At 42.0% G+C, this 17,449-nt stretch overlaps 1 protein-coding gene across 5 annotated transcripts in view; it reads right to left on the reverse strand.

The window, feature by feature from the left end:
• The window catches only part of FYN (FYN proto-oncogene, Src family tyrosine kinase), a 135,810-nt gene that overhangs the window by 40,024 nt on the left and 78,337 nt on the right, over nt 1-17,449 (reverse strand). For 3 of the 5 annotated variants that reach the window (XM_079298738.1, XM_079298742.1, XM_079298741.1), the window contains exon 3: nt 12,020-12,149. The exons of 1 other annotated variant lie outside the window; for it this stretch is intronic. The gene's annotated coding sequence lies outside the window, so the exon portion shown is untranslated. Of the gene's footprint in view, nt 1-12,019; nt 12,155-17,449 lie in introns of all 5 variants that reach the window. One more of the 5 variants, XM_079298739.1, reaches the window with a different exon arrangement.

The raw sequence follows: 17,449 nt of genomic DNA on the forward strand, positions 1-17,449 counted from the left end.
CTCAGAACAACAGAATGAGGCACCTTGTGGTTCATGTTAGACTTTGCCAACTGCACACAAATGAACTTCACCTAAAGGCAATAAAACCCTTCTTCCATTGTTGGAGCTGTGCATGGCAGGCAGAAAAGCAGCAACAGAGAGCCAAGAATTATTACAGCAGGAAAGTAGGAGGCAGATATCCGAGGGCACAGTTAAAAAAAAAGAAAAAAAAAAGGAAGTTCCTTTTCATGCAATACCAAATTGGAGGCTAAAGCCACTGCTAACACAAGGTGGGGCTGGCAAAGGTACACATGTTAAGAAACTAGAGAAAGTTCCAGAAGAATTAACACGTCAAATGCAGAGCAACTCCAAGTACAGAGTCTGCACAGGATGAAACTGAGAGGGTTTCAAAAGTTACAGCTTCAAATAGGTTGCTCCAAGTTTTTTTAATTCTTGTTCAGCACCCTAATGGGACACTACCAGGGACTGGGTTAATCTCTTTATTTTAGGTGCCTGCTTCTCTCTGTGTGGAGGGAGACAGAGAGTGATTTGCCACATCACAGAAGCAGCCCTGCCAGGTTAGTTCTGTCACCGGTCACCTTTCTTCTGCTAGTTCTTTCTCTAATCCATGTGATGGTGTCACTGAACTCTTTGCTACTGGCCCAAGTTGGGCCAAAACACAAACCCTGAGTTTCTGGAGTTGGGTGTGTTGAACATAGAGAATCAGATACTTGTCTGGTTGCATCCTTGATCTGGACCAGTTACAGTGACTCTTAGATGGAACCTGGCACACAAACAACATACTCTGAACAGTGGGGTTGGAAGAGAGGTGGCAGAAAAAAAAAAAAAAAATCTTAAAAAATTACTTACTAGACATACTTTTTTTTCAGAATATGTAAATAGACAAAGAGAAAATGCAGAGAATGGAAACATATATAGTGACATACATTTTTATTTCTCCACATTTCACTTTTCAGACAATATCTGTCACTTTGGGTAAATAAAAAGTCTATGCTTTTAAAAATTTCCTAGTTTTTCTGTAGCTGCCAGGCTGGCTATTTTCTATGCCTTACCCCAACATCAACACAGGAAATTGGTTTTGACAAACTCATGGGATTCAGAAAAAGAATGTTTCACCAGTGCTAATGCTTGAAAAATTATGCAGCAGCTCCCTGTTTTTCTGTGACAGTCCACAGTCTGGATACCTGCTTCCCACATCTAACCTGCCTAATTAAAAAGAAAAACACTTCTGTTGAAGGGTATTTTCTACAATTTGCAGATACTTCAAGTTATTCTAAAAGTCTGCTCAGAAAAACAAGCACCATTTTGTTTGCCCAATGTGACACTATCTACAAGAAGGAGCAGAGGGAGTATCTGGGAAAATGCAGGTCTGTCAGTCTGACCTTGGTGCCCAGGAAGATTGTGTTACAGATCATCTTGAGTGCAATCACAGGGCACACACAGGACTGCCAAGGGATTAGACCCAGCCAGACTGGGTTTAGGACTGGACACAGCCCTCAGTGCCATGGAATAGTTGACAAGGTGGTGATCAGTCAAAAATTGGATGCTCTTATCTCAGAGGTCTTTTCCAACCTAAATGTCTCCATTATCCTGTCATTTTATTATTATTTATTTTCTGGAGTTGTATTGCCTGTGATTAGCATGGATCTACCCTCTCTTGCTCTTAGCCTGATTTAAATCTGGCCTTTTTCCATTTTATTATTCCCTTCAAGACAGCACATCTACTCAGCAGGGTTCCCCCACCAAAATGTTTAAGGCTTTTTTGGGAGAACAGAAAAATGGACTCCTGGCTCTTCACTTGCTGCATAGGTGGCATGAGCTGGCATCCCTCAAGAAACTAAAGCAACAACTGGTTGAGGCAAAGGGGTTTGCAGCCTGGAGGCAGCAAACCACACTGCTGCAGTTAGTGCTGCAGTAGCCATGCCCTCCTCTGCTCGCCCTGGAAGCTGGGTTGGAGCTGGAGGTGCAGAGCATTGTGCATCCCCAGGACCAGCAGTGACACCAGGTGAGCCCACAGGGACCATGAGAGGTGCAGAGGTGCCCTGGCCAGCTTCAGGTCAGCTGTGAAAAACTGCTTGTGGAATCATGAGTACTGCTTTTATTGTTTCAATAGCAGGACAGCCTGGCTCTGGACACCCTTTGTTTGGAGATGTCACTCAGAACTGAGGCTTTCCTGGCTCCTCTCAGAACCAAGGAGTCCTGTGAGCACTGCCAGGGGGGAAAACAGGACCACGTGGAAGGTAAGAGCCCTGTGGGGTGATGGCTCATCTCCCTGCTCTCGGCATGGGCAGAGCCCAGGAGGCTTTGGTGGGAGGGATAAGTCTGGGAATCACTTCTGGGACCCTGCTACACCTCTGTGAAAGCGTGGCTGTGATGTGTCAAGAGTAAAACCTGGGTAGTGAGCAAACACTGCATGGGATACCATGACAGAATCCCAGCTCCACAGGAAGGGCAGAGAGATGCTGAACACCTGAGCAGGGAAGAGGGAGCCATTAAATCAGCCTGCTTAAAAGCTGCAACATGGGCTTATTCACCTCAAAGTAACTAAGCGATATGCAAGATTTACTGTTTAAAGAAGAATTTCACAGCCTTTTTGTTGGCTTGCAGAATTGCATCCTTGTGAAACTCTATCACCTCCTCCCTTTCCCCTCCCAGCTCCGTTTTTTTTCTCCTCTTATTTTTTCCCATGTGCTCTAATGAAAAAGTAGAGAAGAAAATTAAAGAAAAAAGAGATAGGAAACATGAAATCTGGGAAACCAGTGGGAGGGAAAGTGGTTTTCTTGTTGCTCATTCACAAACATTTAGCTGAGCAGGGAAAAAAAAATCCCCACTGAAATCCGGGAATATTTCACATATAAATTTACAACTGCTGACAAGGCAACCCTACATATTTCACTTTCACATTGATAAGGAAAAAGTTGAAATGATAAATCATCTGCAAAAAGAAAAATTGCTAAAAGTATTTATTCTGAAAAAAAATAAAAAACAAGGGAATGGTATACACTGGTAGTTTAAAAAAATGATTTGGGTTTTTATTACTAGGAATTATATGTATGGAGAACCAGTCAATTATGAATGTCTTGATATTTGTGTGGTTTTTACTTGCTTTATCTTTTTGCTGTCAACAGCAGCACACAGGGAAGGAGAAGTGAATGACTGGCAAAATGGGCTTTTTCTTTCTCTTGTCCCCTCCCACTGCCACAGTGTCTAGACAATCCAAGTATAAAGACTGCTTGATTGCAGCCTCTTGTGAAATGTGACAGAGGGTGTTACATGCACACATCTTTTCAAGCCAAGTCCCTGAAAGTTGTCTGTTCTTGGCTCAAAGAAACAGCATCATGGGGAGTTGGCTAAATGTGAGAGAATACATGTATGCATGTACATGCCTAAAATGATTTCAGCTTACTCAGGGGTTTCAATAAATATCAGCTCCATTCAGCACTGGCCTTTGTGTCAATGAATGGAATCCAAAAAACAATCTCCTTCAGTATCACAGAGCAGGATTTTAATATCCAAAAGTTTCATCTTCCTGCGTGTCAGCATTTGGAGCTGAGGAAGGCTGGAATTATTCAGTCAGCTCTGAGATCACCAAACAGAATCTGGAGTTGTTTTACACTAAACTCTCTAGAGATGAGCACACAATGTTGCTCATCCAACATGCTGTGCATCTTACAGTAAGGGAACAAGTTTTTAATCTATTTCCACTAGGAAAGGCACATTTCTCAGATGTGTGAGTTATGGGTCACACAGCATTATAGTCTGACACTGGTAATGTTAAAAGGTATGTAACCAGCCTAATTAGAATGAACTTTTCTAATGCAAGCAAGTAGTATTTGTTTATTTTGAAGTTGTGTTTTTATGGGCAATGTAAAACATGTTTTTATGAAAACATAAAACCCCAATTTTCATGGGTTTTAAGACTTCCTTAGAGACAAATGAAAATAATTATATTATTTGTCTCTTTTCTTGTCCTTATTACATTTCTTAGACTCCAACATTTACATTACAAGCAATCCAATATGCGTCTAACCAGAAGAGTCTTTTCCACCCACATTGTGGAAACATTAGTCGACAAGGATATAAAATTTATTATATCATTATTAATAATTTATATAGTCACAGCACCTTAATCACTTCCAGGTAGGATACCTGATGAAGCCTAAGGAGATGTATTAAAATTATTATTATTACAGTAAATCTTCCCCCTTTGGTTTTTCTTTTTGTTCTTGATACAAAATGGAAGCCAAAACTGAAACACTCAACAAAGCCAGACATCCACTCCATTAACAAAAACAAAAGCCATCCTCTGCTAGCTAATCAAAGCCTAGGAAAAGTCCAAGAGTAGCAGGAAAATTCCTTTTTTAATATTTCTATTTTAAAAGTAAAAGCTCCAACATGTGATATCTGCAAAGCAAAAAGTACTGATTAACCTTTGCTTCTCAGTAGTAAGCATATGGATGGGGGAAGAATGGTGCAAATTCACTCCTTCCGAGCATCAGAAGTTTTCTCATAAGCTTTTGCAACTCGCAGCTGAAAGTCTGAATTTTGGTACATCTTCAGAACCTTCTTTTTTTAGAGCTGTGAGAGAAAATAGGTCCTTAGAGTGTTTGAGAGAGAACTACTGGGAGATGCAGGGGAAAACTTGTCCACCCTGCACCCTTCAATCCATGCTGTGGCCTCTGTCCTCCAACCCTTTGCACTTGAAAGGGAGCTGGCACAAGAGAGGGCTCCAGCCTTCTGAGGAGATGGAGAGCAGGTTCAGACCCAGAGCAGGTTCAGACCCAGCAGGGTGCATTCTCTTTTCTCCTGGATTTCTCTGGAATGAAATCTGATGGCATATTTTTAAGATAACTTCTCTCAGTAAAAAAACATGAAAGGGATAGGCTGGATGTCTGTAACTGGCAACTGCCTTTTTCTGACCAAGTCTTACAAATCTTGTCTGGAAAGCATCAGCAGGGAAGCTGAGTTAAGAAATAGTTACATTAAAAAGAAATCAGAAGCACAAAATCCTTGGCTTTTATTCAGCCTCTGTGGTGAACAGGCATGAATCAAACTAGAGGGTTGCATCCAGCATGGCTGTGAAAAATGAAACCTCTAAGGGTCATCTTCTTGGTACTTTATGTTTTGCTGAAAGCACTACAGAACTATCAGTCTGTGACATCAAATAAGCCAAATTTTATGAGCTACTGTAGGATTTAATATTCAAAACGCCACATTTTTAGTTACCATGAAGATTCAAGGAGGACAGAAAAGGCTTTCCAAGAATAAGAACTCCAAGAATTTTTAAAAGAGACTTTAAAAAGGACTGTGGAATGCCTCCTGTAGGCTGTATAGTGGGAACAATCAACACAGAAATTTACCCTGAAGTTGAAACATCTTACTTTCCATGTCCTATTAGTAGCTCCCTAGAGAGAAACTGATGGATTACGTATTTTGAAACACAACTCTGAGACACATTAAACACCCCAATTTTCAGAAAAGGCTCACTCGCCCACTTTGACCATTACAAGTCACTAGGAAGGCATTCCAAGTTGGGCAACAAATAAGTACTTAAAACTAGCCTTATGTAGGTCAGTAATTCTCATGCTGTCTGCTTGCTGACCTCTCTTTGACTCATATCTATGCTGATGGGAGCATTTTGGATTTCCAGAATTAATACTGTGTCAGTTTCAAGCCAACTCAAATGAAACAGATGGAATAAAATAGCAGCACTTATTGCATTATTTTTGTTTTTATCTATTAACTCTGAGACATTTTAGAGGAATGTCTACATTCCAGCCTGGCCAGTGATTCAAAAATTTTTAGGTCAGAGAGATACAACAAATACTTTAAAATTCAACTTCTGGGTGTCATTCATTATTTCCCAGGCTTGTGGGTTGCAGGTTACCATACATATATTAATTTTTATACTAAGGTCCAATCTAGAAAGAATATAATTTTACTGCATTGTGAATAGATCTGGTTCAGCCTTGAACAGCGCTGGATTTTTGTGTAGAATTCTTGCAAATCTACATGTGCACCACACTTGTCATGCTGCATTAAAAAATGTAAATCAGAGAAGACACAGTACTACCATTGGATGTCCCCTGACTGTTAAAGATATGCAGAAAATCTCACATAGACAAAGTCATATTCCTGAACAAACAGCCAGAAACACCAGGGCAAAACTTCAAGTATGTTTCAAAACAACGCTCAAAAATTCCTGGGCTGCATAATTTAATTTTAAAGGGAGACTTTTAATGCTTCACTCCCAGATTCTGCTTTAGTGGGCTGAGCAGAAAAACCCCCAGCAGTTCAATTGTTCATCTGCAGCAGTCAAAAGTCAGGCTGCTGCCCAGTGTCCATGGATATCCATGGCTGGAAGAGCAGGAAGAGCAGCCTTAGCTGAGCTCCTGCTGCCATACTGCCCTGGTTCAAAGCAAATGCCTTTTAGAGTGCTGGAGTGCTCTTACTATTGTTTCTTGTCAGCTTTGGAAGTCCTCTACAATGGTGGCAGAAGGGGTTCAGGAAAGGGAGCAGCTCCAGCTGCTGTGAGAAGAGCAGACCCTGGAGGGGGCTTTGAAGTGCCATATTCTGTCCTGCTGTTCCTCCCTATTACTGAGTGACTGGGGACAGCCCTGGAAACAACAGCTTCCTGACACTATGGACAAGGTTTTTGTTTTAACACATGCCTGCAAAGCATGGCTCTGTGCTTGCCTTCCCTCTTTTCCCTTCTGGGACCCGAACTAAAAGACAGTCATGAAAAATGAAGGTTTGGGCTTCACCTTGCCTGCTTCATTCAGCCAGCTTCGGGGGTCAGGACCAGGGAGGAGAGGGTGCATGAAGGATTTCACTGAGCTACAAGCAGAGCCCTGGTTTGTGCCAGAGGCTGTGAGCACAGCTGTCCATGGGACAGGGCAAGGAAGGAAGGAAGAGCGATGAATGTCTTGGTCCCTCTCTGGCAAGAGATTTACTGCAACCCAGACAATCTGTTTATTATCCATACAGCTATATGATCTTCTATTGCAAGTCAGAGAGGAAAGAGGAAGTCAGTGTTCCAGCTGGGCAGGAGGAACAATAACCATGTCCACGTGTTCTTTGAGGGGCAGTGTGATGGTGGGACTGTCTGGTTGGGACGTCACCTGGCAAGGTCACAGGAAGCTGCATTACCACAATGCTGTTTGAGCAGCTGTAATCAACAGCTCCCCAGTGCAAGAAGAGAAGATAAACCCTCCAAACTGCCCATGAAAAGACATGTCTCCACCCTTTTGGTTTTGTGCAGCTTCTTTGCCAGCCAAGTCTGTGAATGACGGGGCCTCATCTTTTTCAAAAAGCAATGAATTCTCTTCCACTCCCTGTGATACATCCCTTTCAGCAAAACCAAACCAGAACAAAACACAAGAAGCAATTAAAGGCTCATGCTGCAATCTCTTAAAGTTACAGTAACTGAGTTATGTCCCAGGGCTTTTATTACTTTGAAAAAAGATGCCCTAGAAAAATGCAGCAATTCTGAGAAAAGGTTCTTTTGTGTTTTGTTCTTTTTTTCTTTTTACCAGCAACCTCCAAACTTCACTTGTAATCCAAAAGAAAAAGTCTTATGTGCAACTAACTTCAGAGGGAAAGCCTGCAGGTTTTACACTTGTAAACTGAAGATCAAATTAGACTCAAAACTGCACAAAGGATTTTTTTTATGTTTAAAATGTGTTAAAATAATCTCTGAAATTAAGAACTAATGGCAGCAGCTACATAGAGTAAGCACACTGCTTACTCTGTAGTTAATCCCCACAAAGAATGGATCTATCCCTGGTTCTGAGAGAACACCATGTAAATTCAATGGTGTGATTTCGAGCTACATTCCTCCTTCATCAGGCTGCTTGTGGTAGTTCTGTTCATGAGCAGAGAGAAGTGGATGGATGGTGTGCATAAGCATTTTGAGCTAATGTGCCTAAATTTTAAAGTGCCTTTTAAGTGTGTAAATTAGAAAACCTATAGCAAGAGAACAACTGCGGCAAATGCCAGAATAATTTTGTCTTGGAAAGAGAAGTAAAACACTGTATCCACTGATTTCCTCTTTCTTTTCTCCCATTAGGAGAACAGAAAGATGATTGCAGGTTGATTCACACTGTTCTGATTTATTTCCTTCAGTTCTTATTTTTAGATTCTACCCAGGATTAATGGCTGTTCATCTGACCCACAGTATGGGAGTGGCACAGAGCAGAGTGCCAAATGTGACTCAGGATGGGCAGGGAAGGAAGGGGGGAAAGGGGAAGGGCGCAGTAAAGAAGTTCTGCCTGTTTGCCACTGTGGACCATGAAAGAGGCATAAAAAAATATTTTCTCCCAAAAAAACCCCTCACTGCTCCTCCCCATTCCCCTTTGCCCATGCAGGAATGAAACTAACCCCTTCTCTGCCTTGTCTGATTTCTGTTTTGTGACTGAAGAACTTGGAGGATGTGGCAGCAAGAAAAAGGGAGCAAGTTGAGTTTCAAATCAGGAGACTTGCTTTGAAACCCTTCCAGACACCATTCCCTCCTGAAGGGGCTCTCATTTCTTCTAGGTTTCTACTGCTAATATTTTAATAGAGATATTTAAATCCCTTATTTATCCAGTTACATTGGGGGAAAAATAATCTCTTTCCTAAACATGAGCAAATATTTGCCTGTGGCCAGCCCACAAAGAAACCCCCAGCTTTCTCACCATCATTGTAGCTGGCTTTATCTACAAAAGCAAAGATGCTGACAGGCAGGGTTCCCCAAACTGGGTGTCAACCACGTTGTGATAAAGGCAGTGAGTGCTGAAGGTACTGACTACACCAGTAATGGGGACACATAGAAACCTGCCTACGCTCATACACCCACAGAAAAGTTATCTAGTGAACTTTTATTCTAGTTGTTCTCTCAAACCCAGCTGCTGCCTCTGTGGTTTCAGTGTATGACAGCAGTTTTCTGTTAGATGACACCTTAGGTAAGTTTATTGTGTTCTGGACAGGGTTCAGTTTCTCCTCAGCATCCCAACCCCTGCTGTGTGTGCTTTAGCTTTGTGACCAAAACAATGTTCATAACTCATCCATGTTCCTGTTATTGCAGAGCAGCACTCACAAAGCATCAAGACTCTCTTTGTTTCTCACTCTGCCACTGTAACAACTAGGCAGGAAAGGGTTTGGGAAGGGACAGAGCTAGGAAAGCTGAACCCAAAGGTATATTCCACACCCTCAGTGTGTGAGGAAGAGTCCACAGAGGTTTCTCTATTTCTGTGTATTTAAAACAAAAAGGCAAAACTGGTGGATAACCTGGAGCAGACAGGGAGGGTTTCACTGAAAATAAGCGTACTGTGAAAAATGTCACCTTGTGAAATACACAACTTTTGACAATTCAGGAGATCTGGAGATCTCTGGAGTTCCTCCCTGTTTCCCAACATAGAGAGACAAAAAACTGAAGGCCACTGAAATTAACAACTGTGCTGTCCCCACAGCACAGGGGACACATGACAGATTTGTGGATTGTGTTGTAAAGGGAAAAGGACCTCTAGATAGGGAACAAATTGACACTCTAAGCCAGGTTGGCTGGGAGGTCAAATAAGCAACCACAAACACATTCAGCACTAACCATGGTATAGAGGAGAACATCAACCAAAGCAAAGGCTGTGAGAAGATGATCCTTTTCAGTTGCTTATATGCCAATTACAGGATTCTGGAAAAAAATGGGTAAACCCTCTGCCTATAAAGTAGCAATGCAAAATAGTACTCTTGACAAATAATAGCTGTATTTAGACTATTATATTATTACCTGAAATAGCTGTAGCCAATTTAAAAAGTCCAAATGGAAGAGGGTGGTGTCAGGCTGTATGTGTCACAAATGACACCTGAGTGACTGACACCTTGGAAATAAATAATCTTGGAAAGTTACAGGGATTATGAGCTTCTTCAACACTTACATACAAGAAGTACAAAATCTCCTCTTGTGTTACTCTGGAGACCTTATGCCATTAGCCCTAATGCAGGCTGTAGTTTCAAAAGTCTACAAATGACAAGTTACTAACCCCAAAACTCAAAGAAACATTGGCCTTCCTAACCCTGTGAAATTAAGCTCTTGCCAATGAGTCATCAACAGCATCGGCCTCGCAGCACCAAAGGGGACGGGAGCAGTTCACAGCACCATCACCGCAGGGTGAAGAGCTGAACTCCACCACACACAAGCTCAACCCCACAGTGGTCACACAAGCACCCACCCCACATGCAACAGGACCCACTGACTTCCTCCCCAGCCAGGGGCTGCCATGGGCAGGAGCTGCAGTGCTGGCACAAGCACAACTCACCGCTGGTTGCGTAATGTAGCAGCGCCTGAACCGCGTGAGTCACACCTGGTTTAGCATCCCTGCTCAAGACTTTGTCGAGAGAAACGAGCACAGACCAGAAGGTTACTGGCTGTTTAGACTGAAAAGGACCAACACTTCCTGTGCAAACAGCTAACATTGTCTGCAACCAAATCCAGACCAGAATTTTATGCAGTATGAGAGCGTACGCTCTTTATAGATACATAAATTAAAATCCTAGGGCACGCTTTGTGAGAAGCAGTTTCACAAAACTAGAGCAAATGGGAGGCAAATCAGGCTGAAGGCAGAACATACAGAAAGTTGCTGACATCTGCAAACAGTTTAAGACATTTCCTAAATGCCTACAGTGTTACAACCATGGAAATGGGCTAGATACAAATAACACTCAAAGAAAAAACCCAACAGCTGGGTTTACCAGGGAAGTGAAAAAACATATAGAGTGTTTTATAGAAAACTGGTACACGAAAGGGGAAAGAGGAAGAGATAATAAAAAGCAAAAAAAAAAAAAAAAAAAAAAAAAAAAAAATCTCAAATAAAGATTATCTAGAGGAATCAAGAAGATTTTAGAAATAAATAAAGGCACATAAACTTGGAAATCACATTTTTAACTTTTCTAAGCAGATTAGGAAGGATGAATCTTGAACAATAAAAACTGTTCAACTGTAGAATCGTTCATAACAATATGACAGCAGCAGGAGTTATTCAGTAAATGTTTCCGATTAGCACACAGGTAAAAGGCCGGATGATCTGTTTATGATGATGATAATGAAATAGATTCCCACCACAGCAGCCCCTGGAGAGGGGATGTTAAGCAGCAGATAAATGATTCTGGGCGATTCAGATTAGTTGCTAGAAATAAATTTGTCTCGTAAGGTTTATAGAGGTATCCTTAGAGCTGCTTCTGGATCTAAGGCGGGTCTTGTTCCCCTGGGGAAGGACCAAGGACAGGAAGAAGGCTCATATTGGGCTACTGTTTGAGAAGGGTAGAAAGCAATTACACGCCATTTAGATGAGTTTCCAGTATTTTGCAGAGGATGGAACAACTAATATCAGTCTCAATTAATACTGTTTTTCAAAGCTCTGTAATTAGCGTCAATTAACTTGGCTTTAAGAAAATAGATCCTGTCAAACTAATTTGATGTAATTTCTTGCAAAAATTCCTAGTTCACTTGATGAAGGCAGTATCACTAACAGTATTACAAATCTAAGTCATCTGACTTGTTCTGTAGAGTGTCTTTATGAATTCTTTGAAGCCTATATAGAGTGTCTCCATCTGCACATGGAAAGCTGGACTCCATTAGTGGTGAGCACCATATAAGATCAGGCTAAAACCCTAAACCTATTTTATACTGAGGTCACTTTTGAGTCCATAATCATATTAGAAATATTAAAAAACTGATAAATTAAGGAAACCAAAGTGTAACTGTAAATGACAAACTATTGATTAGCAAACAAATAGGTTCCTATTGGATTTCACATGCATTGGTGATCATCTCTATATTATTTAATAGCCTTATCAGCGACCTGGATTAAAGTTAAGTCATTCTGGTGAGACACGAAGCTGGGAATGGGAGAAAACAAACCATAACAGAACAAGCCTGACACAGAGCAACTGGGGTATGTAGAAAGATGGGAGAAACCAGTTTAGGTGTTAATATGGCCAAGTACAAAATCACCCTGTTAGAATGAAGAATCCAGGCCATACTTACAGGATGAGAGGGAGAGAGAGGACTCTATCCTCCGAAGCAGAGACTGAATATGAGACCCGGGGTCCTGGGAAGCAATCAGCTCGACATGAACTCCCCACGCAAGGCTGTGGCCAAAAGGGCTAATGTGAGCCTCAGCTGTACAAACAAATGAAAATCAAAAGATGAGTAGGTAGGTTACAGTGATGCTGCATTTGCTTCTCGTTCCTCTGCTCTGTGAATAACGTATCAGGTTTTACTGTTCCATTCTACAAATAAAACTGTTGGAAAAACTGGAAGAGTGCTGAGGCAAGAGGAATTAAATAACTGAAAACACTGGGCTACAGAAGGCTTTGTTAGAGGGAATTTAGTTATTTTGTTCATGGTGTAGCAGTATTCTTACACTGAATAAATTTGATAACAGCAGGATCTGATCTAGCAAAGGTAGAAATTACACCAGGACTGAAAATTATTCCAATTCCGGCTGTGAAAAGGCAAGTTTGTTCTGTTTGTTCAGCAGTGATGTGTTATAGGCAATTAACCAGTAATTAACCCTCTGCATCACAGGTTATGAGGTATTGTCCACCTCTGCAAAGTTGTGAAAGTACCTGTGCTTGATTCAGAAAGGATGCACGCCCACATGGCTTGGGTTAATTGTTACAAAGCAGGAGCTCCTGCAGGTGAGCTGAGTGGTCACTGTGTGCATTGTCACCAAGAAACTCTCCTCCTTGCAGGGTGTTCATCCTGGCAGCCTTCCTGCTCACAGCTTACAAAACATCTCTGGGGAAACCCCAAGCTTTTGGGGATGAGGTGCCATCTAAGTATGGATGACACCCAATTGTCCATCTTCTGCAGGATCTGCAGGCAGCCTCTCTCAATTCTCAGCTGCACACAAAACCTCACTATACAAAGCTCTGTACACTGAGATGCCAAGGAAACCACTTTTAGGAAAGCCTGGGTGTTGTTGTGGCTCTGGCACTGAAAAAACACCAGTGACTCCTTGTTTCAGCAATTCACTTCATCTGCTGCCTGCCACTGGGACCTCATCCCACACACCCCAGCCACAGAAGGTGACCTCAGAGAATTATGTTGGGGAAAAGAGTCCTCCATACCTCACAGATATTTCCTTTCCCAAATTCACCCTTTTAGGATGAACAGGAGGACTAGCTAGCTTCTTCAGGAAAACAAGTTAGATCCTTTAAGCAGAATGAATGGATATGAGCAGTACTCCTGCAGGAACCTCCCAGGTCACTCAGGACACCTTCGTGCCTTCTCCTTCCCTTTCTGCATGCCAAGGGAACTGGGTGCTGCCAAGAAAGCTCCTGGCTACCTGTCCCAAGGCATTTGGGTTCCTGAGGACCATGTGTTTAGCTGTGGGGCCCTGGTGACCGAATTTGCTTCATTTCACAGCCTGCCAATAATTAAATTTGATGTTTTTTAAGGAGGCAACACAAGCTTTTGTGCGTGTTGTCTTAACCTGGGCCTTTGGCCAGAAAGTATTAATCCTATCAATGTGCAGGAGTGGGAAGGCTGGAAGTGTTTGATTTATGCCAGATGCTGGCATCATGTCATTTTAAGCTTCTGGAATGAACCCATTTATGACTGAATTCTGGAGTGTAAATTCTGCAAATAAAACAGATAAAATAATCTCAATTACTTGAGCTCAGGACTAGTTCACATATGCCGCTCCAGAGATTTAGAAGGCGTTATTTCATACAAACATCTAATTAAATTTAATTATGGTTCTACAGTTATTTTTATGTTCAACAGTTGGAAAAAATGTGTTTTTCAAACTTTTGGTTATGCTCAGTAAGTGATGCCTGCTAAAACACAGCATGCACAGCATAGTAAAATCTTGGTCGTATGTCACAAACATAAAAGAAACATCTTGTCTTCAGTAAACATGTAGTACAAAGCCTCTGCAGAGTGAATCACAGCAAGAAAGTTTGCAAAAATTTTAGGGAGGAAAAAGGCCAGTCCAAGTGTGATGTGTATGTATGTATATGTGTACATGCATTCACACACACTCCACCCCTTCAGTTCTGCTATACCTGGCATTCCTGTCAACAGTTCCCAAGACTCAAAACTGTGACTGGCAACTCTTCAGTCACTGATAGGGCAGAAGCTTAGCAAAAGCAGATGGAAGGCAAGGTTCCAGAGCTACTAATAAAAGATGAATCAGAGCCTGCAAAACTACCCTTTGAATTGTGCACTTTTGCACCTTTATACTTTCTGTCCTCCTGGATGCATTTTTTCCCTCTCTCCCTCTGGCATAACCCCAGCTATATCCTACAGCTTGAAGGTGTTCTGTTAAGCACACATGCAATGTGTTTTTTAAGCCTTGTAAAGGCTTATGTCAAAAGATGTACCAAGGATTACATAGGCCAGACTTCAGAAACAGAATTTTACAGATGAAGTAACTGTGATAATCTTCCTAACGACAAACCACAAACACTACATAGAAGCAAAGAGCTTTAATATATGGATTTAAAACATCTTTTTTTTTTTTTCAAATATTGCAAAATAAATCAGATGTAAGGCATTATCTTCCATCCTAGACACACAGACGCAGAATTAAATGGGAGAATGTGAAACTAACCATCCCATCTGCCTTTGTAATTCACCCAGACTAGACACAGAAACGCTATGGAATTTAATGCAGTGAACCCCAGAAGTGTCACTTTCACAAATCTCAAGAGGCATCATTGACCTGAGGCTGGCTGCAGTTTCTGCCCCAATTCCAGTTTAATGTATTCCAGTCTGACCCTCAAGCGACAGTGCTGCTGGAGAACACGCTAAGGAACAAATGCAGGCAATTGCTTTGACATAATTCTTTTGGACGCAGGCAGATCGAATGTGCTGATGTCAACAGAGACCAGACAAGAGTTTTATCCAATCTCCTTTCCTCACTGAAGAAAACAATGGGAGGAAACAAAGCACAACCCAAACCCCAGCCAAACACATGCTCTCCTCCCAGCAGCAATACATGCTGTCTAAGAAAGGGAGAACCAAGACAAACATTACTAAAGCAGCATTTGTATGTGTACACAGCATTTCATTTATGGCTTAAATTTACACGATTTGTGTATATAATGGGCTCTTTGCACATAACATGCATGAAATATCTGCCCTATACAAGATAATAATTTAAAATCCCAGGAAAGTCTAATGCAGTCCTCTATGGCCACAGTACATTCAAAAGAGTTCCTAGCATAGTTCCTTCAATTTAATGTAAACGACTCTTCTTCCCTTTCTCACATGCTTCTAAAATTTAGGGGGCTGCATGGGCCTGCTTTCAATATAATTGTCAGGACTACACCTTCCTGCCTTGCCACTCACTTAAATATCTAAGCTCTAGCATGCTCTGAAGCTGCATAATTTGAAGTTAGAGAACATTGAACAACACTGACTTTTTTTCTGCACAGGGACAGCAAGAAGAGAAGCTGTGAGTATTTTTTTCCATGGGAAAGATGAATTATGATAGGAAACCAGATCAAGGATGCCACAATGTCTATCCTGAGAACAAAAGACTAAGCTAAAGAGTTTCTTCTCCACCTGGTGATGTTGCTCCTGAAATAACTTCTTTAAAAAAGGGGAAGACCCACACATCAATGATAGTTTTTCAGAACTCACCAAGGAAAATACCAGGGTTGAATGTGGCTGGTCCCTCAACTTTATACAATATAAACCAAACAAAAAAGCAGATCCCAAGCTCATTTCCTCCTCTCTTTTTTACTTCCTCTCCTAAGAAAGGCTTCCAGCTCTGCTATTTACAGCTTTTCTTTTCTCCTAGTCCTCCAGCTCCTCCCCCATCAGTCCATACAGAGAGATTGTCTGCAATGGTATAACACAAAAACCAGATGAGATACTTAAGGCTTCCCGTGTCTGTGTGCCTGGAGTGCTTCCAGGAAGAGAAAGCCTTGTGAGGATTCTCACTTTGCTCTTCTGCAGCTACTTGTGTGGGTCACTTTACCACAATAAAAGCCTGCATCTGTTATCTGACCACGATTGAGAGACAGATAAAGATTACCAATTTTAATGCCTGTAGGAAGTGTGGTCTGAGAGAAGAGTGATCATGTCTAACAGCCACTGAAGCTGCTTGAAGTGGAACGTTAAACCACCCATACACAAAGTAAAAGCAGACTTTTGTCCTTTGTCTACCGCCCTTTGTGTGACCTGCCCCCAGAATGTGGCCACAAGTTGTGGTCCACAGCTTGGCTGAGCATCAGAAGCCGCAGAATCTTTGCTGTGTTGGGACCTGCACAGGCGTCACAAGGTTCAGGCAATAAGGATTTTAAGGCCACCAATCATCAGGAATTCTAAACAATTTAGTCATAAAATCATAGAGTGGTTTGGGTTGGAAGGGACCTTAAAGACTATCTTGTTCTAACCTCTTGTCATGGGCAGCAACACTTTTCACTAGACCAGGTTACTCAAAACCCCACCCCACCTTGCCTTAAACACTTCCAGGTATGGGGCATCCACAACTGCTCTGGGCAACCTGTTTCAGTGCCTCACCACTCACAGTAAAGAATTTCTTCCTCGTATCTCATCTCAGCCTACCTTGCTCAAGATGGTTTTACTAATGGCACAGGCAGTGACATCAAGTGCACCCTTAGCAAGCTTGTGGATGACACCGAGTTGAGGGGTACTGTGGACACTGCTGCAGGCCTAGGAAGATTTCAGCCAGGCCTTTTCCCAGGTTCTGAGCTGTTTTAGCTTTAGCTTCCAGGCTGTGAGACTTTCCCAGCTCTGGCCAGGATTCTTTCCCAGGATGATATCTTTATTACAGATAGAAAGGAATTCATAATGTAAGATTAGCAACTGGTGTTGACCTTGGGACAGTGTACATGACATGGGATGTTTTCTCCTGTTACCCAATAACTACTGTCCTGTCTCAGATTCACAAACTGACCTATAAATATAGGTTGGTTTTCAATAAAGTGCTTCTTTTGCCCAAGAAGAAGTGTTGCTATTATTATTCGCAAATAGCGACAGGTGCCATTGACACACCGGAGGGAAGGGATGTCATGCACAGGGACCTTGGCAGGCTGGACAGGTGGGACTGTGCAAACCTTGTGAAATTCTACTAGGCCAAGTGAAAGGTCCTGCACCTAGGTCAGGGCAATCACCAGCATCTGTACAGACTGGGAGATGAAGGAACTGAAAGAAGCCCTGTGGAGAAGTACTTGGGGGCACAGGTGTATGAAAAATTGGATATGAGCTGGCAACATGTGACTTTTGAAATGTTTTACAATGAGGGTGATGAAACACTGGAACAGACTGCCTAGAGAAGCTGCAGGTGTTGGTAGAAATGTTTAATGTCAGGTTAGATGGGGTTTTGAGGAACCTGGTCTATTAGCAGGTGTCCCGATCCAGGGCAAGATTGTCGGAGTAGAACTTTAAAAGCTTTTCGAAACAATTCTGTGATTGGTGATTCCATTACTGAATTGG

Source organism: Erithacus rubecula (genome assembly GCF_903797595.1).
Source record: "Erithacus rubecula genome assembly, chromosome: 2".
NCBI lineage: Eukaryota > Metazoa > Chordata > Aves > Passeriformes > Muscicapidae > Erithacus > Erithacus rubecula.